Source organism: Anser brachyrhynchus (assembly GCF_964034855.1).
Source record: "Anser brachyrhynchus genome assembly, chromosome: 2".
NCBI classification, from domain to species: Eukaryota; Metazoa; Chordata; class Aves; order Anseriformes; family Anatidae; genus Anser; species Anser brachyrhynchus.
In genome coordinates this window covers 74,810,199-74,838,090 of record NC_137695.1, presented here as the reverse complement: position 1 = coordinate 74,838,090, position 27,892 = coordinate 74,810,199, and the positions used below count along the sequence as shown (strand labels likewise).

Sequence of the window (27,892 nt, the reverse complement as noted above, 5' to 3'; positions counted from 1 at the left end):
TGCAACTCCTTATCTTGCCTGATGAGTTATAGAATTTAAAAATCATACATACTATTTCTCATTCGATCCTCCAGAAACAGTTATATCTAACAACTCAAAAGATCACCAAACATCAAATTCTAACAGACAACTTAATGAGATCAAATTGCCTTTTCTACTTTTATAAGTACATGTAAATAAAATAAGCATGGTAAGACCCCGGCATGGGTTGGACCTAATTTCTCATTCTCATTTCTAGGCAGAAGAGCTGTTAATGTAGGTATTCTCAGAGATTCTCAGTCATCGGTCAGATCAGTCAGGGATGCTGTCAAAGCTGTTGAATGAGAGGGTAAGAAAACACTTTTTCTCATCCACATACAAAACTGGAGAAAAAAATCTTCAAAGATTATCCCAAAATTAGGGAAGAATATTGGTGATTACAAGAACCCCTTCTAATTGTACCTAACATATGTTCCTGTAACTCCAGCTTGTTGCACCAGTGCGGAGCAGGATTGGAGGAACCGTGAGTGGCCCACCTCAGTATTTAATTATTTATTCTATTTAAGAGAATAAAGTTAGTGGAAATAAGCAAGCCTTTCAAGGGTACATTTGATTCCGTTTTTCTGAAACGAAATACATTTTAAAAGCCTCTTAGAAGGAGAAATAGGCTAAAAGAATAAGTTAGCATAAAGCAACCAGTATTACCTTGTCAATAATTTGACTGATCAGCTGTTATAAATAGTCAAGATACTGGTAAATTATGCAGATACTTAAACATGCAAGGTCAGCAGTAGTGATATGAGACCTCTACTTTTAGAAAGATTAGAACCCTAGTTACGTATCACTTCTTTGCACTCTGTATTACTTTAACCATAAATAAAATGATATACAACAGTCACATGCATGATTCAAAATGCAAGATAGCCCCTGCACACAGGTATCTCCATTTCATTGCCAGATTCCTCCCTTCCCCCAGCACTGAGAAAGTTGCTTGCTATACAGCTGAACTTTCAATAAACGTGGGAATATGCATTTCCAGATCTTAAATCTAGGCAGTAGAGTGAAAAATAAAGAGTTGTAAAACATCTCCTCCTACTGGGTCAGCTCTTTCTACTGGCAGGCTTTTATTTTTTGAGGTTCCTAAGCAGGTGGAACCAAACTCTTTACAATTTGCATAAATGTAAACATTTATTGACCTCCCTGTTGCCTGTGTTTTCATAGATTAGACTTGGGCTTGTTTTATTTTAGGCTCTGGAAATTCAAACAGAAGCAGATGTTTCACATCACCTGCAAAAACATGGCTCCAAATTTTCTCTTTAGAAAATAATCCCTCAGGATGGAGTCCACTCCAGCAACTCGGAATAACTGTCCCTCTAAAAGTTTGCACAGTTAATAAGGAACAGTATGTGAAATTAAGAATATTTACATACAATGACATTTTCATGTAGCACCCTTTTTAGTGTGGATTATTCTACTAGATAGACAGAAAAAGACTTATGCATGATAGATGTGAGGAAATAAATTGTTGGGTTTTAAAGTTAAAATTTCCACATTTTTCTTCAAGACTTTTGAATGAATCTGAGCTGTGGCTCAAAGGCATGAGTAACATGAAAGTTCAGGTTCTAGCTGCAGCAGCTTTATTTATCCTGCAAAAAGAAGGCTTGGAAATAGGTCAAACCATTTTATTTTCTTCCGTTGCACCATTCCTCAGTTCTGAGGCAGGGGAGATTCTTCTAGGAATAAGAGTAATCCTATCTTTTACCTTTCAATCCATGATGTCCATAAAGAGATTTAATAATGGATAACAGTGACTGATCATTATAATGATGGACAGCTGAGTCTGCTAGGAGCTGAACTAAGAGCATCAACTTATTTCGAAGACACTGCTTAAAGAAACTTAACACTTGCACTCTAAAATGTACTTCTCATATTAAGCTCAAAAAGAACAACAAAATAAAAACAGATTAGTGATGACACACATTCTATTACTGATTATACCAAAAAGAGGCTACTGTGACATCATGCTTAATAGAGGCTGGCAGTAGAAAGAAGTCAACACATGAACCTATAGTGTGGTCTGCACCTGCATATTTAAAGCGGGGAAATGAAAATGTTTATATACTTTGACTAAACTCATGGCCAAAGTCATGTGGGCAGGTGTTTCTAGCTTTTAAAAATCTGATTCCACAGAGTTAATTGAGAGTTTTTTACTGCTTCAGCTTCAGGGAGCAGTGGACTCAATAAACTGACTATATAGCTGAATGCATTAATTTTCATGGCAATTATCATTCCCTTCAGTAATGATCTCTTGTCTTCTGGTTATCATTATTGTATAGTATTTGAAGTTTATGTGCTTGTGCAGGAATAAACTTAGAAGTTCTTTTAATATATTTAACAAACACTCCAGACAGAGTATTTTAAATAAAAATTCATTGCAGGTATTTTTGAGAACAGACTTTTAAAAATCTTAGGATCACTCTGTCAGACATGTATAGTACGTTACTCCACACATACTTATACCAAAACCAGTGGGACCACACATAAGCAAGAAACTGAGCAAGGCTGGCAGAATTAGTTCCTTGAATATCCCATAATACACTGCTGAAATAGTAGTTTTACTGAATTAGCAAGACAACTTTCTCCACTTTGGTCAGCCTTACATTTTAATGAAGGCTGTCTGGATTATTCCAGTTTCTGTCTTCTTTCCTTTCCAATGTCTCCCATCTACGTTTTCATTGCTTTCTTCTGGTTCTGAATGTTGTAAAAACATTTTGTCCGTATCTTAAAAACCTGACTGTTTCAAGATGTAATTTCACACTCTTTTTTTTCCCCTTCCATAAGGCTAATTTCTCCTTTCACATCTCCCAGGAGCTCCCTGTTACCTGTTCTTTATCTCTTTCCTGCAGTATTTTTTCCTCTTCTAGCAATAACATTTCTTCATTCTTTTTTTTTTTTTTTTTAAATTCATGGTAGATCCTCCAATTATTCAGAGACTAATTATTTCCTTCTGTTCTCTATCATTAAGGAACTGCAATCACTGTGTACAATTTCTTTGTCAAATAGTGACTATTCCCAGAGGAACGTGCCAGTCCCCAAAGACCAAATTGAGCATAGCCCAAGTAATGGTAAGAATACAGATTTATCACAACTACTCTAAAGCAATGGGAGCAAGGTTTGTACTCTGTAACCACAGGACTGAAAACAAAACATATATATATATACCCAAACAAAAGGAAAGACTGGTGTTGTATGGTAAATCTAACCCCTTCAGTGCAAGACAAGTATCTTGTAGTTAGGTTGATGGCCCATTTTACAGAAATCTCTTCAGTTCACCTGTCTACAACGATAGCAATACTTCTAAAGACCTAATCTTAGGCCTCAGCTGGTCTCACCTCTTTGTAGGAACCAAGCAGGCATGACTGTGATGATTCCTTACTCCCATACCTAGTTCAATCCAGGACAGACAACTGTATTTGTTCAGTGACTGGGGGAGGCAGGCAAGTTGTTATGGAACTACCTCTTCTTGCTAAAACTTCCCACTGCTCTACAGTTTGCAACTAAATGATTTAACTATTTAATTGTAAATATAAGAAGCATTGTCATGTTTAAAGTTAGGCACTGAGGAATGGGACTCATTCTTTCAGCTCAGGCTCTGAGCCTTAGTAAGAAATTTGTAGAAATACATGATGGATTATTTCCATTCCTCCACCCTGCTTAGGAGCTGAATCTTTCCAAGACAAGCGTTGACTTCAGAAGGTAGCCAAGGAAGCTAAAATCAGAAATCATTCTGAGTTTTAGAAACAGATCACAAAAGACTTGTACTATGCTCCTTGTTTAAATATGAGCTCCTTGTAGACCATTACAAAACTCTGTTTATCTAAATTATATGGCAGATGTTGGAAGCACAGCTTGTCAGATATGTGTAATTATAGATCTACTTTCTCTATCACTACCTAAATACCAAAGCCCTTATATAGGCACAGATTATTAGTATAGCTGTGCAAAAGAAATTAAGAGATGTTTCTAGCTTAGTGATATGCTTAGAGGATCCACGGCAGTGGAGCTGACCAGGATAATGTGCTGGTTAGGAGCTCGTGCTGGGAGTGCACATCCCAGTGCATCCCTACACACTCAGTTTGCCACCTGGTATAAGCAATTCTGCTCAAATCTCACATCCTCACTCAAACAAATTGAAAAGAAGGATTTTATCCTACCTTCTTTTCTAATGTGGCTGGCTGAGAGTCAAAATATAATTAGCTCTATTTTTCATTCACTGTGGCACTTAACGAGATCTTTTATGCTGCTGAAGCAGTTAAAGAACAAGCTGAGGAGGGAATAGTGAGTTAAAACAGATCATTCAAAAATGCACCTCTGGTCATGATATTCCCAAAACACTCATGAAGAGTTTGGATTTTTAAATGATATGTCCTATTCAACAGAAGAGCAAGCTAATGATTGGATCCTAAAAATGACATGCTGTTTCTCTTCTCTTACTGCAAAGATACAGATTCTTGGGAAAGTGATAAGGGCACATTTGCAGCAGACATATTTATTAGTCTTATTACTCTCTGGTTTCAGATATTGCTGCTTTACCCAGACAGTTTTATATTTATTGGAACTTAGATCTTGCAGCAAAAATTGAATGGATAAATAAGTCTGCATGATGAACAATTTCATGCTTACTTTCCAAAATATTCATTATAGTCTACTCTGGGTTAAGAAATTGTTTGGAAAATAACATTCTACCATTACTTAGGTTGATTGCTTTGTTCTATCTAAAACAAATAGTGGAAGTATTATGAAGGTAACTACTTTAAAGTTCCCCTAAGAAAGAAACACACACACACACACAAAAAAAACTTTTTTAGAAACACCTCTTCATTGCCGTAGAGATGGTGCAGCATCTGTGAAAATTCCATGTATTAGTCTATTAATGTAATGTATTCGTTAAGAAAAGACAAAAGCAAACATTCAAGGTAGAGTTACTTGTTGTAAATAACTAATCACATTAATAATCTTCAGATCATATTTGAATAATTTTCCTTATTTATATTGTGCCACTCAAGACCTCATCTTGCCACCTTGTTTGCCATTGACAATGTACCCGTGTTTTAGCAATTGCTAACAGTAAGGCAAGGGAAGCTGTGAAAACAGAGAGGAAAATTACCTCTGCACTGCAGGCAAATTGTGCATTATAAGGCATGACTGTCCATGGCACAAGCTTTAACTTAATGTGAACAGAAATTAAAAAGCAAATACAAACAAACAACCCTTCTTTCCCCCTTCACTCTTCCCCTTCCCCCCAGAAAAAGAAATCAAAACCACCACAGTTTAGTAAAGATTGTTGTCTGTTTCAAAACCATGGTAAGAGGGAAAACCCAAACCCAATACTGTCGGAGCACAAACTCAGCATTCAGTAGAGATTGTCAGCTGTTAAATCTTGATTTGGGCTGTGGAAAAGATCCAGTCTCTCAATAGAATATTATGAAACAATTGTTCCTTGTTTCATTAGAAACATCTCTTTTCATTTCTTTCCATACTAAGCAGGACCAAATGCTGCTCAACATGGCTTACCGTGAATGGGGAACAAGTACTCAAGTACTTTTGTAGTCTTCTGTGTTTTTTTTTTTGTTTCTTTTTTTTTTCATTTATTGGTGTAAAATAACAATGGAGTTACTTCCTTCTTGTATCTTCCTGCCATGTTATGAAACACGTACCATGACACCACAAGTGAAAGAGCAGTAAGCAACCCCTCATATACAAGACCTCTGACTGTCCAGGCATGTTAGGGGAACAGGGTGAAAGAGAAAGGAAGATAAAATCTTCTTTACCTCTGGTTTATCCTTTAGCTCAAAGACATTTGAAGATAAAATACATTTCCTTTCATCCTAAAGACAGCATTCTTTCCAAAGCCCTGTAGTATTTATTTAATATTCTTCTTGACAGAACCCAAATACTATCTGTGGCAGTTCTGACTCCTAATCCCAGTTCTTTTTGTACTAGTGTGGTTAGAATGACAACAGAAATTTAATGAAAGGATAGACGAGATGAAGGCATATATAGCCCTAAATTATCAAATCAGTGAACTGTAGAGCAAAAGGAAATTTCTAAGAACCAAACATCCTTGGTTACAGGAGGCTAAAAATCACATCCTCTGAGAATATACACTCAGAAGTCTGTTAAATTCAACTTTTAATATCTCAGTGAGGGAACATGACTGTAAATATCAAACAGAATCAAAATGGACATTTTGGACACCTGCAAGCATCCTGTAAGACAATGTAGCTACAAGAGCAAAAGAATTCATGGTATTTTCCCAAGACTGAATTTCTCTTCATAAACAGCAGATAATATAAATAGGTATAAACATACCCAATGTTCAGGTAGGTGACAGAAAAGTATTATGAAATCTACAGCATCTATTCAGGCAAGAGAGTAACTGAGACGTACAATGTGAGCTCAGGCTTTTCTCTTAAAACGGATGCTTCACTATATCAGAGCCACAAGTAGTTAGTGGCACAACCTTTTGGCAGCCTTGATTTTAGCCTGACAGGCTACCAAAAATAGAAGAGAATGGAGCTCTTATAAAATCATTTACTCAAAATACTTGCTCTGAATTACACGACTTTTTTTTACTGAATTTCACAAAAGACTACCAGTAATCTACATCCCTAGTTCAAAGCAGGAGAATGATTCATCTCATAGAAACATGTAAATAACATTTTGATACAAAATTTCCATTTGGAATAATTACTTTTATATTAAGTCACCTACCTAGATCTTTAGACGAAAACACCAATAGGAATCTGGACTTCTTCACTCAGCATGCAGCTTGCAATGGCCACGATCCAGTCTGCAAAACACAGTTAAAATAATGTTACTCTACACACTTGCTTAAGTTCAGGTTAGACCAAACACAAGGCTATACTCCCTGCTCAGGAGTCTGTAGCTGATAAGTTATCTCAGGCACCTCTTAGAGGCTTCATTATTCTGAAGAATAATTTATTTAGCTAGTGTCATCCCATTTCTGCATATATACTAATATCTTCCACAGAGACAGTGCTGATGTTCACTGCTCTATCTCCCCAAACGTGTAAGTTTAACACGCAAGTGGTCAAGAAAGTCATCCTCAATGCAGGCTTGTTTCTCTCCTCATCTTTGAGCTATATTCCAGATAGACTGTATAAACCCAGGATGCAAGGAAGAAAAATGTGTTTGCTTTTTGAAACATGGAGAGAATCTAGGTCTCTGATGTTGTAATCAGGGTAACCTGAGACAGAAAGGACTGAACGAAAATGTTCATTTAAAATAAAAGGTTCCGCTGCTAGCACTAAATGATGCAGTGGAACCAAAGCACTGAAGGTGACTGAGTAGTTCAGTTGCAACTTCCCTTCTCCATTTTAAAGTCTTTCAATTTAAATCATTGAAATACTATGAACTTTTGAGTTAATCTTTTTTAGTTTGCTAAAATTCATAAGCAATCAGTTTCTTAGTATACCTTTGCTACTTCATCTGCTTTGACTTGCAATGGAGAATGTCTGAAAATGTCTGGTAATCTTTCAATGCAACTTGATATTGTTTAATACCTCCAAATAATATTATATATATATATTAATATTGTATATTAATATTTAAAATTATATTTTTGTTGTTAATATAGTAGAATATTTCATTAAATATTAAGTAAAATTGCAGATACTAAGCTCTCAACAGAAATGAAATTATATCACTGTTTGATTTATTACACATAAAATTACTTATTAGATTGAGTCAGGTATCAGGGTATATTAAAAAGATCTTTTGGTAGAGAAAACAGTGCTAAAACTTTCTCCTTAACTAATAAAGGGTCATTAATGCTTAATTATAATCATCACTAGGACACAGCCTGTTCTTCATTGCACAGTCAGTTATTTTCATTTGTCTAGTCTTCTCAAATACACAACTGCATGTCATGTTCAATCCTTCACTGCACAGTTACACACAAGTGGGTGTTACAGAACACTCTGAGTTGCAGGCTACCTCAAAGTTCAAGGTCAAGCTTCCCAGCCATCCTGGATGCATGAACTGCAATGGCAGAGACTGGTACCTTGACCCCATAAGAATCCTACAGTAAGTAGTACCTGAAGCAATTTCACAGGACAACTGAATTGATGAATCTTGCTCAAATTTAAATTCAGAGATCATAAAGCTTGTCCTTGCCACCTTCTAGCAGACTATTTGACTTTAACAACTCTGACTACGTTCATTAGCAAATAGATGAGAAGTTGTGTTTGATCTCAGCCTGTAATTCTATCCACCTCCCTTCCTAAATAAGTATATAATAGCAACAAAATACGACACTGCAAAGCTCTTAACTCACCGATTAGAACATTTGCATTTGAAACTTGAATTATCAGGCATTAGTTGAGTAAATTCAAAAAACACTTTTTTCCAGGGATCTAACAGGAGAATCCACTTTCTCTTGATTTTTGAATTAGGATGCTATCCTGGGGTTTTCTAATCAATTGTTTAAGAGGGGCTAACAGATATGGGACAAACCCAAAGTCTCATTTCAAACATTATAAGCTGAAGAGAGTTGAAGTACAACACAAACTTTTACATCATCCATTGTCCTTAGCCCCTAACAAAGATTAGGTATTTATTAAAATCCGTATGTTCAAACAGGCTGAGCTCTGAGTGCATGTGACTATTCATACACACAGAAGTCATCAGATACATTTAGTGTATGCAGGAGTGGAGTCTCAATCACTAATCTGAGCTTTACTTGAGACCTGGTAACTGTACAGGTAGACTTCAGTGGCAGGCAGGCCAAGACAGCTTAATGTCAGCTCTCAGAGGGGCCAGCAGTGTAGATTTTGCCACAGGTTGAAGAACAGATAATATGAATATTTTATTGACTACTATCTAATAAAAATCTTGGAATAAGAACAGAATGAACAGCCTGCTTATAGAGATAACCACTCTCTTCCTATATACTTGTGCCGTGATATCTTCAATACAGTTCCAGTAACAGTTTCAGTAATAAAACATGAACAAATAACAAAGACTTGAGTGTATCTTCAGTCTATATAGGCAAATTGAAGGTTAGATGACAAAGACTAGAGAAAGATACAACTGCATTAGAACATTATATATGGTCTACATAAACAAAACCATTAACAGTGCAACACCTAATAAAGTCTTTGTTTCTTGATACCTCTTTGTTGAGAAACAAAACTGTTAATTTGTAATTACACAGAATATTAAAGACAAAAAGTAACAATAACTATGCAAACCTTGAAACTTGCATGATCTATAAACAAATATACAAAAAATTATAATTCTTTAAGTTTGCTTTAAAGTAAGTAAAAGAATTACTGCTTAAGCTCACAAACTTAAAATATTAACTCAGACTGCACAGATCTCTTGGAACATTTCTGTTGACTTAGGAAATGTTTGAAGTAATGATCACCTTCACAGTGCAAATTAACTGCTGTCCCTTGGATAGCAGAATTAAGAGAATACCTGCTTTTCTAGTATCAGTTTGTTGATTTATTTTAGTAAAGACCAATACGGAAAGGTCATCAAGATCATCAACTAATGTTTTCTGGTAACAGAAGACTATGTAAAGACCCACCAAAACAGTGTGACCAGAAAACTCACTTGAAACTGCAAAACTGTTACGGTTAAAATTTCTAGCTAAATGACAGGTAGTGTTGTGGTCTTACAGAAACATCAGTTTTGCAAAATGAGTAACATACTGCACAAAGCAAATTCTGCTTTTTTTTTTTTGGTGGTGGTGTTTGTTTGTTTGTTTTTCCCGTTTGTTTGTTTGTTTTTTTAATGCAAGCAGAGATTTACAGAAATTGTATTGATGTGCTTCTGCATCACAAATACCTAAGAAGGTTGAGTTCTTAGCTTAAAAGGAAGTTAATACCAGCTGCATCAGTTCAAGTAGGAGGAAAAGGCTGTTTTATTTAGGGTTACAGTTTTTTCTTCCTAGTAGAAAATCTTTCTATATAGCCCCCAGTTGAAAGATACAATGCAGAGTGTTGGTATATTAGTTGCACACTGTAAGGACAGATCTTAGTTTGTACCTACTGATACAATGAAAAAGCTACAGCTGTAATAACTTCTTTGAAAATCAATTCCTTATTACAGGCTTTTTACAATTGTGCTGAAGTGTCTTGAAGAGATCTGCTACTCTTTCTGCCAGTGTAAAAATTACTAGTAAACTATCTGTGTATCTTAACAATGATAACTAATAAATCACTTATTGCAGTAGCAATAATATTCTCTACTGTACTGAGATATGATAGTAGTGCTTATATAGTAAGGTAGAATAAGGTAGAATAACCATGACCACTGTAGGAAAATGGGTATTTCAGTAATTTTTTTAGAAGACTTTCAAATCTTAAAATAAATAAATAAATAAATAAAAAGTTGTTTTGAAGCCAAGTAAGAAATTTGAGAAAGCTACAGGGCAGAAGCTGTATATTACCAACTGTTTTTTTTAACTGTATGTTATAAATACACATACTGTTTTGTGTATGTTTGGTATATCTTCAGAGAAAACTTCAGTAGTTCCATTTCATAGTACTTCAAGTATTTCATAATTACACATTTTATACAACATACTACAGAACAATATTTCATCTTAACAAGAAGTTCAAAGTTTTGATATGAATTATTTTTTCCCTTGCTTGGTTCCATCCATCTGAAAATGGATGGACAGAAGTATTTGTATTTACAAACACCAAAAGACTGGAGACATCAATTTTTTTTAAAGACATGTTGAAAAATATCCAGCATTTTATTACAACTCCTTCCAAAAACAGACTGAGAACTTCTATTTCAAGATTTTGACCAAAAGATAGGCCTTACTTTAGTAGATGTCTCAAAGTCCTGCAAGATTTTTGAAGTTGCTTGGTAGAATAAGTCAAGGTGAACCACCCCGTAAGAATGCTATTAATCTTCTACCTAAACCAAACCCAAATGCTGTACCCTACTGAAATTTCCTAATCAACAAAGTTCTAGATTATGTTATTATGCAAATTGTCTAAATGATTTATTTCATATACAATTCAGCAAAGATTAAGAAAAAACAAAAAACAAAAACAAACAAACAAAACAAAACAAAACAAAGAAAACAGAGTGATTAAATAAAGATAACACTGACCTTAGTAAAAACACGCACAATGGGAAGACTTCACGGGGATGTACTAATACTCCTCCTACATCAGAGCTGGAGAATGGAGACTTCTACATAAGGTTACGCGTGATATATAAAGCACTGTTATTTTTCCACAGAATTCCTACTGACTTCTTAACATTTATCTTCTTATCTGTATCAATCCACAATGGTAACTCTCAGAGATGCTTGGATATGAATATGCAGAAAATTTATAAATGAATTAGTCACTTGTGTAGTTCTGGTAAACACTGAAGATGTTGTGAAAAGTAGGTACAATATTTGATCTAGGAATCCTGAGCTGAGAAATTTCATTTCAAATTGGCAGCCAAAACAGAAACATCAAAATGCAGATTTAGATTTTAGTATGGCAGACAGAAAAACTAGGAAAATAATTAATAAACTTTAAAGAAGAATCCAAAGGTCTAAATAAAAGTGCAATATTTTGAGCCTTTGCAAAGAAAAGAGAAAATTGGAAAGCTGACAGTCTGCTTGGATAATTAAGCAGAAAAGACAGTATTTTACGAGTGAGTAAAAAATATCTATAAAGATAGGAATAAAGGATCAATGAGTTACATAAATCAAAGTCAGAAATTCAAATGATCATAAGCATATGTGAACTGTTCTTTGCTAAGCAATTTAGAATTGCAGAAAAATAGCTATCTAAAGACAGAGTAATAGGAATTACTACAAAATGTGTAAAAGTGAGTTTACTTGGATAAAACTGAAGGGCAAGATAATGCATTAACTGAGGTATTTATAGAATTCTGGTAGGAAATTTTCAATTAATCATTCAATGGAGAGGTTGCAACCTCAGAATAATGAACAGCAAGCCTAGTACTACTCAGTCAGAAGTATGTGTGGGGAAAGAAAAAAGGAAAGCAAAATGTCTAAGCTACTACAAGCCCAGTAGTTTGACTGATATTCAGAAACAACTGAGAAACAAAATGAGAAAGACAAAATAATTGTACATGATTGAAAGTTGCATAAGATCAACATCGTTTACCAAATGTTAAACCATGTCACTCTTCTCAGACAAATGTAATGCCTCCATGTTAATCACCTAAATTTAAGCAGACCCTCTAATATAAAGTCCTCATGGGAAATTATCATTTAATGCAGAGAAAATCAGGGTTTATACATTGATTGTTAAAATGAATAAAGAATTGACTAGCAGAAAAAAAAATCACACAGAAATAGAAAAAAAAAAGTTACATTGAATGTTAGATTATCAGAAAAGCAATCTGGTCTTGGGACTGTTCCCATTTATTATCTTCACTGGTGCCTTTAGTACACAGAATGAGAAATTTCAGTGGCAGTATCAGTTACTGAAGAATATATTCCTGTCCTTCAGGAGTAATTAAATGACTTTGTAGAATAATAATAATAATAATAATTGCAAATGTGCAAGCTGTAATTTCATTCACTTGGAGACTAACAACAAGACTGTTTTTATTCTAAGATGAGAGGGGTTATCCTGGTTGATCCTATGATTACAAGTGATCATTATGATTTGACTGAAAAAAAATAATCTAAGACACAGAAACTGGTAGGTTTTAAGAGACAGCTAACCTAGTGTATTTATCTATGAAGCACCACAAATGCTTCATGAATTGTTTACAGACGTCTGTCAAAAATACAGGATTTATATAAACCAGGTTGGTACGGAAAAGGGCTTCTAGCCTGATAAGAGGAAAAACTAACAGTGAAAAAATCTTTTTCATGCCAGTAAAACGAAAGCTGAAAAGATATATAGTTACTCACCACGACATGAGATCAGTTCACGTTCTTTAAGAAAATAAGCTTTTTTTTTGTATTCAGTAAGCCCCAGCTTCCAGTGCTCACTATAGCTACAATTAGGATTCAATGAGTTGCACTGAGAATCTTGGTGGATAATGTAGCATACCATGGTTCATACAGGGGTATTAGCAGTTTTCTAACCACATGAGGTAGAAAGTTCTTGAAAAGCTCATCAATGCAGAGGCAAAACATTTTGAGGAGTCTTCCAAGTTCATGAACAGCCATGGAATAGTAAGAAAGAATATGAGGCTAGATAATCAATCCTCTGACAAGACATGTTGAGAAAAATTAACTGTTGGCATATTTAAGAGAGGGTAGTGGATTGCTGTGAGTGGTTTTTGTGTTTGATAGGTTATAAGCTTCTGGGGTCACTGAATAGCAAGGGCAAATTCTCCAAGTGATAAATGAGTGCACAGACAAGAATCTGTGTAGAGGTAAGAGCTGGTAAAGATACCAAGCTCCTACCTCCTCTTTCAGATCAACAGCATCATTGCAAGGAGGGAAGAAAGGTGTGCGTGTATGGAGCCATAAAAAAACTTTCTTGAGAGCTGACTTTCATCTGGATGATTCATAGGGCAGAGGGAGGAGGGTATGTCTGTCTACAGCTGTTTAGGTATGCACAGAAAAGAAAAATATCCCAGTAAAATTAATGATGTATGAGCGTCTAGAGGACATGGAGGAAGTCTTTAAATCCTGTATCAATGTGATAAAATCACTCATTTGATACAAACAGAAAAATCTGTATCAAACTCAGGACAGCTGATTGATACCTTCCAAAAAGATTATCCATCAAAAGCAACTAATAAAATATAATCCTTATCTACCAGTGTCTTCAGTATTTCCTCTCATGCATTTCCTTTTTTCATATAAAACAAACTTACATATATAATACATTTCATGACAGTGCCAAAGAAATCGGAAGAGATTTCTGAATTTATTACTTGCTACAAGGTTCAGAATCCAATTCACACTAGCACAATACTGTCAACTCTATAATTTTAGGATGAATCCTCACAGTCTTCCCAGAAACCCAGGCCTTGGAGTCATGAAAAAAAGATATGTTTATGTGACAGATAAACCTTCATTAACTTTTAATCATAAATCTATCTATCAGTTACCACTTGTGCTGGTTGCTTGCTTTATCACCAGCACAAGCACACAATATATTGACCTAAACTAGATGGAAAAAAAAGATGAGAAAGATAACAAAATAATGAAAATATACTCAGTTAATCCTTAACACAGTTTCAAACTCTCACTCAATAGATCCAAATGACAAAAAGAAAAAAAAAAAAAAGAAAAAAAAAGAGAGAAACATTATTTTTCTGGTCATCTTAAAAACAACAGATATGCAGTTAACCTTAATTCTGCCCCAGCTGTTTGCCTACAATCACTACTGAACAGCAAACCAAACTGATATTTCTATGGGAAAAGTGTATTATACAGCCAATTTTCAAACAAATGCATTCTAAAGTATGCACATAATTCATGTCTTCGAAGTTCAGATTACAGCCCATAAGTCATGAGCTGCTCACATTGTTAGTTTTACCACTTCTCTGTTCTTTTTGCTCCAAAGGTAAAAAACAGCTAAATAACAGTTAAAAAATAAAAAAGTTCGTATCCCAACATGTTATTCATGTAGCCAACACAAAAACAGAATAAATATAAACTCAGGATAAATTCTGGGATGCCTTTTTGACAGTCCAATTTATAGAAATATATATAGAAATATATATAGAAAGGGGTAATAAGTACTACCAGGATTCCCTGTGGATCATGTCTGTTGCTGACAGTCTGCAGGATGAGCAACCCACGTGAGGAAAAAGATGATCATCAGAATCATTATTATGTCTGGTGACTGTTCCTTTCAGAAAGGATAGCTGTAAGTGACATCTAAAATAATAAAACCATTCTTGCTGCGCACCTGAAGGATACTTGTCTACATGAATTTCTCCCTTTCACAACATACAGTGCAACTTAATTACAATGGGCTTTCACAAAAGCACAGTCCTTAAACCAGTTAGCCTTTAGAAACTGGCTAGCATCACCTCTCAGGTAGCATTGTGCTCTGAAACCATGTATGTGCATCACAAACCCATCATTTCACCAGACAGTACTTCAGAGGAAGTCCAATTCAGCATCTCTCTGCACCTAATAATAGTTTATGATTTATACTTTATGGCCTACACCTTCTCACCATAATCAGAGATGACAAGATAATGATAACAGACATTTTCAGATGCTTCCCTACCTAGAAATCCTCCTTTCTGTTTTAACACTTCTTCTTTCTTCCTTAGCCATTTTTAAATCAGAGTACGTCAAAGTGCAGGTCTCATTCTCCTCCTTTAGGATCCTCACATAATATTATCTCCAACTCCCATTTGAACTGAGGACCACAAAAAGGAGGAAAGTTCAAGAGGAACCATACCATGAAATCATTTCTTGCTTGGATTTTTTTAATCTCTTAGCCACTTACTTTCATTTACCTATAATTTTTTGAATCATGATGTAATTCATATTAAGAAAAGAAATAAAACCCTGGCCAATGCTTGTCAACAAAATGACTGAAAATTGGCTAAGTCACTACTGCCCTACATTATTCTAAAGATACAATAGAGTATGTGATGTCAATAAATATCAATCCGTTTGCCCAACTTAAACTGATGTTTTGTGATTTGCTTTCTCAATTGCCATTAGAAATAACCAAGATTAAATTTCACAAGGTATTATTACTTGAAGAGAACAATGTCCATGTTTCCTGACTTAAATATCCCAAGTCACTTAAAGGTCACGGTGACTGGAATCAGTTTGCCAGCCTATCTGCTCATTTTTCTCCCCTGAGTACAATGTTGAATGTACAGCCACTGATATTTTGGAGAAGTCTATTGAGATGCTAATGGGAGCAGCCCTAAAGGTGACCCAGCTATAATAGGAAAAATTACTGACAGCAAATGTCTGCTAAAACACTGACAGAATAAAATGCCTGCCAGCCTGAGAACTAACCGCCAGCCTGGGAACCTGGCCTGTGAGCCAGAAGCATCCTTGACAAGGCACAGCTGACCTCTTTGAAGTGCTGCTGAGTGCCTAAGAATTAGAGACATCCTGAAGATAACATCCATGAAGGCTAAAATAAGTAATTTTAGCAGCAACTTTTTTTTCTGAAAGGGTGAAAATAGTCTAGAAAAAAGGAGAAAACACCCCGAAAAAGTGGGAAATAGCAGATGCTATTGGCTGCCTTAGCTGAAACAGAAGAAAATAGTTTGGAAAAGTAAAATTTTGTCTGAGAGAACAGCAAACATCATCATTTATTGGTTGTTTCACGTAGAAAACAAAAATTAGCAGCATCTACTGCCTGCTCCAAGAGGTGCCATCCTACACCCTCTTATATCTCTGTAATATAAAAACAATTCATTTCCTATCCAAAATGGAGTTTCTCTGAGAACTTCCCGAGCTGCACAAACTTCACCTTTTCCTACAGGATTTCCTAAAGAAATTGAACTTTTGCCGGGGACACCTGGCTGCCTCTGAACATGGATCATCTTTGAAATATGATGTCATTTGTTATTTATTTGGTTCCACTGCTGGGCTCACTTCTAGGGGTTGGCCTCTTCTGAGATTGTTTTTCTTTAGTGACCCATTTCTGAGGTCAGATTGAACCCTCATTTCTCTGAACGGTTTGGCTTCATACACTTTACATTTAGAAAATATGTAATCACAGGCATATATAAGTCATAATTCATATTTGCTACCTCACTAGTGATGTTTTTAGCCTGTAGTATTAATAACATACATGTACCCTATACCATTGATCGGTGAAACAATTTATATATATTTACATACACATGCATGCTTTATTAATCACAGGTGTACTTGCTAGTGATGATTTTAATAATTTGTAATGAAGTAGAGAAATTTAGGAAATAAAGCCTCCATGTCCCTGTGTATTACGGAGTACTGTGAACTGCTGCCATTTCCACACCCCCTCAGAGTGGGTAACCCTTTAGATTGTGACAAGTGCCTTTTGTTTTTTTTTAAATTGATGCTGAAAGGCAATGTTAGCTCCTTACTCCTCAACATTTCTAGAATTCTTGCTATTTGTTCAGTTGCTTTTTAATTTATTAGATGCTTATGAGAATTTACAAAACCATTCTGTCACTCGTGGTTCTTTGATGTACCAAGCATTGGTTTTACATTGTTTGTAACATTCACCCAAAACCAAAAGGATGCTTTTTTGTGGTTCAGTTATTTACTACTACTAAAAAAAATAATAATCATAAAAAAAATTACAACCATTTTGAATCATTTGCTACAATGTTGTGGTTAGTATCAATTTGTGAAAATAAACTGAAGTCATCTTCTAACCACTTTTGCAGAAAACCACAAATTCTTACTTTTCTGTTCTTTATTTAGTGTGAGTTTCTGGTATTTTTTCCAATATAATTCTATTTTTCCCAAATCTCCTCTAAATTCATGCTCTAAAATCCTCTGAAATCACATAACTTGTCAACTGGGTAAACCGTAAAAAGTCTTCTAGAATAAAGCTTTCCTCGTGTTATAGCAATAAAGGAATAGTGCGTGTCTTGCTGTAACTAACTGTCTGCCTTTCTGGAAATAATCAAAAATTAGCTTTGCCATTTATGTGACAGTAGTTCAGGCTTTTACTAGGCTATGGCACTGAATCCTAAAATCTGTTCCCATATGCTAGTTTTCTGTACACATGCATATGAAGATGCTCCCCTCCACAAGGTCAGATTGCCCATATAATTTCAGAGGCCAACCTCCCCTCGTGTTACAGAATAGCGATGTGCTTTGTTAAATATTACCCTGGTTGATGGTTCAGTACAGCATTTCCATAGCATAAGCCTCTATGTAGCACGTAAAGGTCCATCAGACTGTAAAAACATTCAGGCACATCTCTAGATCAATGACCACAGTAAAGCCTCGACTGACAAGGCAGGCTGCTCAAATTTCTGTGACCCAATCCAGCCACAAAAATATTAGTGAGCCTTCAGCATACAATTTCAATTCTTCCCCCTGGGGAGTGTATCTGTGACCAGGAGAAACCAAATGAATAAACATTGTTCCAGTCTTCATTTGCGCCCTGTCAGACTTGACAGCTGGGAAGAATTTTGAAGATAATTGTGTTTGTGTGTGGGTTGGGTGTTGTTTGTTTTTTATTTTTATTATGAAATATATGATTATGCTGTTTTACCAAAATTGTGCCTTTGCATGTTTACTTTACCTGAGGCAGTATGAATTAGAAAGCTGCTTTTAAAAAATCATGAGAGAAAAGCATTTTTTATTTTCATCAAGGGTCTCCTGCACACAGTCAAATCTTTCACCTACAAGATTAATATTTTCTTTTAAGGGCAGTAGACTTGTATCATATTGGGAATCAAATCTAGTAACACTTTCTTCTCAGTTCACAAATCATAGGGACAGAAAATAACACCAAAGGTTTAAACAAAAATAATAATGAGAAACAAAACATGATATAAATCATTCACAGTCTAAATGCTACAAAGAATAAATTTTCTAACAGCACTGGTAGGAAATCACACTTCTCATTTCAAGGGATATACTTTCACTTAAAAAAAAAACACAGTATAACATCACTATACTGGCACTATGTATTTTGAAATACTGTAAGATAATACACATATAAAATGTATCCTAAAATTAAAAAGATTAATTTGAAATATTTTTAGTTTACCAGTATTAAAAATGAAAAACTGAAAATTGCATTTTATATTTGTCACCTACAGATATGCACTTTTTATTATTTGTAAAGTATGTCAAGGGAGCACAAATATGAAATTTAAAACATATTGTATGACAGTTCCTCTAGTTGAGGCATAATCTTGTGGCATTCAGATGGCATAATCTGGTTCTTACTCTGTGTGAAAAGTAAATGGAAAGAAAAAAGTTAAAAGAAAGGCTCTTTGTGTGAAAGAAAGGCATAGGTACAACGAAGTAATTCTAAGATGCTTCATTTTATCATTGAAAACAACCTTCATGGAACTTTCCAGCAGAAGTAGAGGTCAAAAAAGAAAATTCTGAAAGACATCAAAACATCAGAATTCCTGAGTCTTCTCTGCCACGTATGAACTTGACTTAAAGTAATTAAGACAATGCAAATAACTAAAACAAATCAAATGACCAAAAAAAAAAAGCTCAAAGCAAGCTTTTTGCTTGCCTGTTTGCTTTTAAAGTGAAGTAAGAAAATCCAGCATTATTTTTCTGGCTGGAAAAGGGTTTCACATGAGATTAACTGTAAGAAACACACGCATGCACAGCAAGTATAATTCAAAGCAGATAACCTCATTACATCTCTAATGTCCTAGATATGACTCCCAAAGCACACAGTAACACAACTATCGCGTAACTCCCTAAGCTCTTTTCATGTTCAGCAGAGAACTAAAGGGCTTTAACTGGCTGTAAACTGAAGAACGCACAAAATCTACTCTGGATTATTTGTAACTATTTACTTGAGGTAGATTATGCAACCCTGAAGGCTAGCTGAAGTTAGTATAAATCATTTGAAAAGCATGAACTGCTAAATGAGACATGCCTATGTATTCTTAAGAAATGAAATCCACAGAATGCATAGCTCTAATAACACCCATGTCATGTATAAGCTCTAGTCAGCACAAAACAAACTGAAAGATAAGGAAAAAGGGGAGTACACTGTATCCTGCACTCCTCTGACCTGTCTGAGCAACTCAGTACTTAGATAATACCCATGAGTAATTTTGGGAGAACACAAACTGGAAGGATAACTAAGTTAATAAAACATTTCAACTATATGGACAATTGGAAGCTATTTGATGTATCTAATAACAGTTTATCTTGCAGGATAGACGAAAGCAATTTTCTTCTCACACTCAGATTTTGAATAACATCAGTGAAGACAGAGAAGATGCTTTCAGCACTGATGTAATTTCACAGTAAATCAGAAACATGGACACCGCCTGCAGTTGTATACTGACACTGGTCAGGTTCTCATTATTTCAAAATATCCTGAATTTACTGTCCGAAAATGTCTGAGGCGAAACTTACTTGCTCTGAAAAGGTTTGAGGCTCATGGTTTTTGCATTCTCTGAAGTAAGGCATCAAGAACTACACACACACACAAAAGCTAAGCAGTCACCACAGGGAACTTAGGTCTAATCCTCCGTCTGTTTTGTTCCACCTCTGCTTTCCCCCCATATCATCTGCAGGGAAGTTTGAAATGGATTAGGAATAGAGTACAAAACTCTTCTCAAAACAAATAAAAACCACATATTATATATATTATATAATTTCTGCTAGGTTATCTATGCACCTTGAAAATTTAGTGGAAAGTAGAAAGAATGTAAGGAAAGTTACAAACAGTAATGAATGCATTTAAGCACATACATGTTTAAGAGTAAGAAGTTGGCAGGAATCTCTGTAAAACAGAAGTGCTGTCTGAAGTGTCTCTTGCTAATATGAATGTACAAAAGTGCTTCTGATATCTCAGTAATGCGCGGGAAACATTTCTGATTTTGTTTCACACATGATTTGTCTAATCAGGTTTTTACATTTTTGACATCACTCAGAAAATCATCTACAGGGACCCTTCTGAAGGTGATATGGGGAAGCTGTATGAGTTTAAGTGAAACATTCTAGAAAAAACTGTATTGATTCTTATGGGAAAATATATCCTGATTTATGTGTGTGTGTGCTTCTGATAAGGAATTAAGAATTAGGGTATTCTTCTAGTTCTGTTTACTTGGTTTAGGCACTGAACAGGTAAACACAGTATATTATATATATATTATATATTATATAATAATATATGTATATTATATATATTATATATATATTTAATGAAAGAGACTAACTTCAGTCAAATAACAGTAACAGCTAAGAGACTTCTCAAACGGGGAATGGAAAGCAATACAAAATCAAACATTCAGATACTAAAGCGAAGGAAAAAAACACTGGAATTTACATTCATGGGAATATTTTACGACAGATCTTGGAGAGCAGAGTTCAGGTATAGCTACACAGATTTAAGATAGTACAGCAGGTTTTACAAATGTCAGTATACGTTAGACAGTTACACACCTATACACATCAGAGCTGACATTCCTGAAAGAGTTATTGATGAACCAAGCAAAAATAAACAGAATATATGGTTTTAGGAAAGCATGCTATCCCAAGAATTTACATCACTGAAAGTTTCAAACCTTCCGCCCTGCCTGAAGCTCACCTATATATAACATAGTCATCATAACTGCAACAGTTTAAAGCAGCCAAACATCCCACAAGTAAGCCCCACATTTGAGATGTGAATCACATTCAGCAAATATTCTCAGTGAAAATGGCAGATGACAGCATGTTAAAAAGCACCTCTTTCCTTTGATGAAACACATTTTTGATCATCATTGTCACAAATAACAGCATTTCTAAAGAAGACAGGGGAAAAAAAAGAAAGAGAGTGGTATTTTGAGGAAAAATAATTTCAATTCCAATACCAGAGGCCAGATTCATTCAAGCTGTAGATCACTTAGCAGCTAATACGCTTTTTCTCTCTCCATTGACTACAAGAGTTGCCTAGGACACAAAGGCCATTATCCAAGTTAAAGTGATGAATATGGCATCTGATATGAGAATGATTTGCGACCTTGAAATTTTATCCAGCATCAAACTAGTTCAGTTTTTATTACAGCTTGCAAATGCCGTAGGTCAAATCAGAAATACTGGAAACAAAGACTAGCAATGTTTTATTAGATATGGCATGGAATTATTCTTCAAGTGAAAGCCAAGTAACGATGGTCTCAGCAAGCACAAAAAATACTTGGCAGAGATTACAGTGTTTTTTTCTAATTAGTTTAACATTTCTTAGTCATTTGTGCTCTTAATTCATCTCAGGCCATAAACAACTCAGCAGTAGTAGAGAATGTTAAGCAACAGCTAATTATACTGAATTATGGTACACGTCTTTGAGACGCTTTCCCCCAGCATTTCTAAGCCCCAAATTTGCAATAATAACTGTGTTACAAAATTCCTGACGTGGACGCTGTCAAACACTGTCTTCATTAAAAACTCAGAAATACAGATCTAGCTTTGGTACTTCATATGGATTATTAGGAACCCTCAATGACTGGAGACCTTTGGATTCATGTTCAACTGAATGCAAAATGTATTATGAAAACTATCTTGACCTCCTTATGGGTAAGTCTCAGCTTTCCTAACAACTGCATGTTTATTTCTTTTCTTGTTTTTGTTTGTTTGTTTGTTCGTTTTCCTCAAGATAACAGTTGACTTTTATACCATCATTTTATTGTTAAAGAATGACTCATTGCGGTCTTCAGAAACACTTCAAGAAACAGAGAAATTTAGTCCAAGTGGGAATCCTGAAGCAGAATTTTGCTGTTCCGAGAAACTTCTGAAGAACAACTAGATAGAAAGGACTTAGGTACCTAGGTGAAGAAAACATCTAGTTTAATTTGAGAAGTCCTGGAACATCTCACCTTACCTACCCTTGATGTTCCCCCAGGGGTTCTGCCTTCAGGATTTCTCACACACCAGTACCATGGAAGTGGCTGAGATATTTAGAGAGAGACTAATTAAAATAATATTTCAAATCAAATCCTCTGTGGGTCATAATATTAACACACTATCTATAACAGAGAGGAACTATATATATATACATAAATGGAATCTGAGTCTGAAATAGGCATGTCTGTAACCAAGTTCTTCAGACAAGACTTTAAATAACTTGTCACTGTTTCAAACTGAAAACATGGATATGCATGGATAAGAAAAGATAAGAGGTTCACACGCACACGCGTATATATTAATGATTTCCCCTTCTCAGAATTTACAGAACTTGCTCAATGAGAAAATTCTTTGCTCAATGAGAAAATCAAAATAAAAAACCTTCATAGAAAATCTGGGTTCAGAAAGGAATTGCTCAGGCAAACAGAGAGCTACTGCACAGGACTTAATTGTGACTGTTTCAATAGTAAGCTTTTCTATGCCTGGATACTAAGTCTCTGAGTATAACGTTTTACAAAGTGTTTTTTTTTTTTTACCTGCCAAAACGTTGGGGCCATCTTTTGGTGGGTCAATGGGGAACAGCAGAGAGATGGTATTATCCTTCCTTGGCTGAATTATCTATTATGACTTTGAGCTGTTCAGGACACTGGTTGGCAGAGTCCCTTGGGAGGCACTTCTGAAGGGCAGAGGAGTCCAGCAAGGCTGGGCACTCCTCAAGAAGGAAATCTTAATGACTCAGGAGCGGTCTGTCCCCACATGCCCAAAGACGAGCCGGCGTGGAAGAAGACTGGCCTGGCTGAACAGAGAGTTGTGGTTTGATCTTAGGAGAAAAAAAGAGAGTTTATAATCTTTGGAAAAGAGGGCAGGCCACTCAAGAAGACTACAAGGATGTTGCGAGGCTGTGCAGGGACAAAATTGGAAAGGCCAAAGGTCATCTGGAGCTCAATCTGGCTACTGCCGTTAAAGATAACAGAAAATGTTTTGTATAAATACATAAACACAAAAAGGAGGACAAAGGAGAATCTCCATCCTTTACTGGTTGTGGGGTGAAACTTAGTTACAAAAGATGAGGAAAAGGCTGAGGTGCTTAATGCCTTCTTTGCCTCAGTCTTTAGCAGCAAAACCAGTTGTTCTCTGGATACCCGGTACCCTGAGCTGGTGGAAGGGGATGGGGAGCAGGATGTGGCCTTCGCTATCCATGAGGAAATGGTTGGCGATCTGCTACAGCACTTGGATGTACACAAGTCGATGGGGCTGGATGGGATCCACCCAAAGGTGCTGAGAGAACTGGCGGAGGAGCTGGCCAAGCCGCTTTCCATCATTTATCGGCAGTCCTGGCTATCAGGGGAGGTCCCAGTCGACTGGCAGCTAGCAAACGTGATGCCCATCTACAAGAAGGGCCGGAGGGTAGACCCTGGAAACTATAGGCCTATTAGTTTGACCTCAGTGCCAGGGAAGCTCATGGGGCAGATTATTTCGAGTATCATCACGTGGCACTTGCAGGGCAACCAGGCGATCAGGCCCAGTCAGCATGGGTTTATGAAAGGCAGGTCCTGCTTGACGAACCTGATCTCCTTCTATGACAAAGTGACACGCTTAGTGGATGAGGGAAAGGCTGTGGATGTGGTCTACCTTGACTTCAGTAAGGCTTTTGACACCATTTCCCACAACATTCTCCTCAAGAAACTGGCTGCTCTTGGCTTGGACTGGCGTATGCTTCATTGGGTTAAAAACCGGCTGGATAGCCGGGCCCAAAGAGTTGTGGTGAATGGAGTCAAATCCAGTTGGAGGCCGGTCACTGGTGGAGTCCCCCAGGGCTCAGTACTAGGGCCAGTTCTCTTTAATATCTTTATCGATGATCTGGATGAGGGGAGAGAGTGCACCCTCAGTAAGTTTGCAGATGACACCAAGTTAGGTGCGTGTCGATCTGCTCGAGGGTAGGAAGGCTCTGCAGGAGGATCTGGATAGGCTGGACCGATGGGCTGAGGTCAACTGTATGAAGTTCAACAAGGCCAAGTGCCGCGTCCTGCACTTGCATAACCACCCCAAGCAGCGCTACAGGCTGGGAGATGAGTGGTTGGAAAGCTGCCTGGCAGAGAAGGACCTGGGAGTATTGGTTGATAGTCGGCTGAATATGAGCCAGCAGCGTGCTCAGGTGGCCAAGAAGGCCAACAGCATCCTGGCTTGTATAAGAAGCAGTGTGGCCAGCAGGTCTAGGGAAGTGATTGTCCCCCTGTACTCAGCTCTGGTGAGGCCGCACCTCGAGTACTGTGTTCAGTTTTGGGCCCCTTGCTACAAGAAGGACATGGAGGTGCTTGAGAGAGTCCAGAGAAGGGCAACGAAGCTGGTGAGCGGTCTGGAGAACAAGTCTTACCAGGAGCGGCTGAGGAAGCTGGGGTTGTTCAGTCTGGAAAAGAGGAGGCTCAGGGGTGACCTCATCAGTCTCTATAGGTACCTTAAAGGAGGCTGTAGTGAGGTGGGGGTTGGTCTGTTCTCCCACATGCCTGGCGACAGGACGAGGGGGAATGGGCTAAAGTTGCACCAGGGGAGGTTTAGGTTGGATATTAGGAAGAACTTCTTTACTGAAAGGGTTGTTAGGCATTGGAATGGGCTGCCCAGGGTAGTGGTTGAGTCAGCATCCCTGGAGGTCTTTAAGAGACGTTTAGATGTAGAGCTTAGTGATATGGTTTAGTGGAGGACTTGTTAGTGTTAGGTCAGAGGTTGGACTAGGTGATCTTGGAGGTCTCTTCCAACCTAGATGATTCTGTGATTCTATGACCTCTAAAACAGGAGGCACCGTATACTATTGGATATATATATATATATATTATATATATATACACTCACACATATATATTTTATATATACACATACACACTTTTAAAAATGATGGTTCTTCCTCTGACTGTGGAATCTTCTGAGTTGTTCTGTAGCCTGGCATTTAAAATTATATAACTGTGTATGAGGTAGCTAACAGTTGTCATGTTTTAGATATGCATCAGCTAATAGATTTTTAATCACACCATCATTCTAACTCCACTGAGTTGAATACTCAGTGTTTTCAACAGTAAACTACCCTCTTAGTCACTTTTGCATTGCAAAGTGGAACACAGATTAAGCTCTGTGCAACATAAAATACATTGGCATGGCAGTAGTCTTGAGCTAATTATACCTGTCACTAATAGTTAATTAACTAAGGTACAACATAACAGTGCTGTTAACTTTCAATTACAGATGCAGTTCATGTCAGGAGACCACAGGTCTCTATTGCACTGTATGGTAAAGCATGGATGTGTTCCAATACAGCAGCAGAAGCCGACAGTAATATAACAAGAAGTAATAAAGAGCTGCTCTTTAAATATATATGAAGAGTACATAGCATATATGAAGAGTATTTTGCACAACCCTGAGAAATACTCAAGTGAGTATTTCTCACTCAAGTGAGTATTTTCTCAAGTGAGAATACTCAAGCTCAATTCCTTATTGAACTCAGAACTATCACAAATTGACTCCTTACAGACTGAATGAAAATTAAAGTGACTTTTTCAAATCCTTACATTTAAACATGCTGGAACTGACGAAAAAATGTAAGTGGAAAAACAATGATTTTCAGAAGCTAAAATGTTTTAATGACTAGGCCCTTATTAAATTTTTAGAAACACCTATTTTTTATTGAAATAACTCTTGCTCCACTAAGAGATTTCAATTCAAAACAAACATATTTCATGTTTAACCAATTTTAATGTTTTGTTTTTCAGTCTGTTCCCTTTAACTAAACTGCACACTGCCATAAGAAAATAAAGAAGACTTTCTGAATATTAATTATAGTTCTCTTAAAGTCTCCTAGGTCATTAAACTATGATTAGCCAAAGGCTTTTCTTAGGTGGAATGTATAATACACACCAAATATAGAGAACCATTTAAAAGAAGTCTATAATGATTACCTTACTGGGATTCAGTTAACGAGAAAAATCCCTCTCTGTTGGTTCTGTGACACGAGTGAACAGTTCAATTCCCAAAGAAGCACAGCATGACAAACAAAATTCACATACTGCAGGGTCTGCAGGCTGGTAAGAAGCACACGGGTATTCCTGCTCAGTACATTACCTAAAGTCCCCTCTTTCTAACTTATTTTTATCAGATTACTTTAAATTAGTTTTGTGCCTTGGTTTATTAAAAAATGAATCTTGTTTCCATAGCAATAAATTTGTTTTTACCAACTTGAAATAAATGGATGTATTAAAACATTTCCAAAAATGGATTTCCATTGCAGCTTGGATGTAAGCAAGCATCAGGTAAATCTGTCCACGAAGAAATGGGATATGCAAACTTACATCACATATTTAGTATTGCCAAACTCTCCTTTTGGGTGTTAGCTATAGTTCCAGTTAGAAATAAATGTAACCACAATAGCCAGTTTGTAGTTTTAAGGGACTTGTTGTTGTTATACTCAGTTAAGACCATCAGGAAATGAGGAGATATATCACCCGATCTCCAGGGAATTCTTCCACCCATAAATGCTCTGAGACTATCTCACTTTCATGGAAGTCAGATTGCAGCAACCTCTCAAACAGCTTAATATATGTGATGACATATAACCAATTCATGAAATTCTAGCGCTGTCTTTTTATACAATGGTATAAAGGGGAACAACCCACACCCTCACACCTCACAGGCAAAAAGGGGGGAAGGAGAGGAGGGGATGGGAGAGGAGAGGAAGGGAGTGGAGAAGGGAGAGGTATCTGCAGGTTCTTCTCTCTCAAGAAAATAAAGGATGAATAAGGAGCTACTGTCCAAGCTCAAACATAGAATCAAAGCATGTAAAGAGATGCAAGCAGTGTAGGCTAACTCCGAGGAAATATAGACACTATTTGAGCATGCAGGGATGGGGATAGAAGAGCCAAAGCCCACATGCAGCTGAACTGGACTAGAGACATGAAGGTCATCAGGAAAGGCTTCTGTAGGTACATATCAGCAGCAAATGGAAAATTAGAGAAAATACAGAGCCACTGCTGAATCAAGTGGGGGACCATGTCACAAATAACATGGAAAAGCTGACGGTCTCAGTGTCTTCTTCACCTCAGCCTGTACCAGTAAGATCAGCCTTCAGGAATCCCAGGCTCCTGAGACCTGCAGGACATTCTGGAACCAGGAAGAACTACACTCAGGGAATAGGATCTGGCTGGGGAACAGTTAAACAAACTGGACACATATGGGGACATAGCAATGGGATGCACCCATGAGTGCCCAGAGAGCTGACTGGTGTCACTGCAAGGCCACTCAGTTGTCATGAAAAGGTCATGACAAAGCAGGGAGATTCCTGAAAATTAGGAGAAAGCACTACAAGGGTGTCAGTGACATCTCCAGGAAGGGCAAAAAGTGAATCCAGAGAAGCACAGACCAGTCAGCCTCACC

General features: G+C 36.7%; 1 protein-coding gene across 5 annotated transcripts in view; it reads right to left on the bottom strand.

Moving 5' to 3' along the window:
- The window catches only part of LOC308189761 (uncharacterized protein), a 595,077-nt gene that overhangs the window by 382,368 nt on the left and 184,817 nt on the right, over positions 1–27,892 (bottom strand). For all 5 annotated transcript variants that reach the window (XR_013946580.1, XR_013946581.1, XR_013946582.1 and 2 more), the window contains exon 3: positions 6,754–6,832. The gene's annotated coding sequence lies outside the window, so the exon portion shown is untranslated. The remainder of the gene's footprint in view (positions 1–6,753; positions 6,833–27,892) is intronic.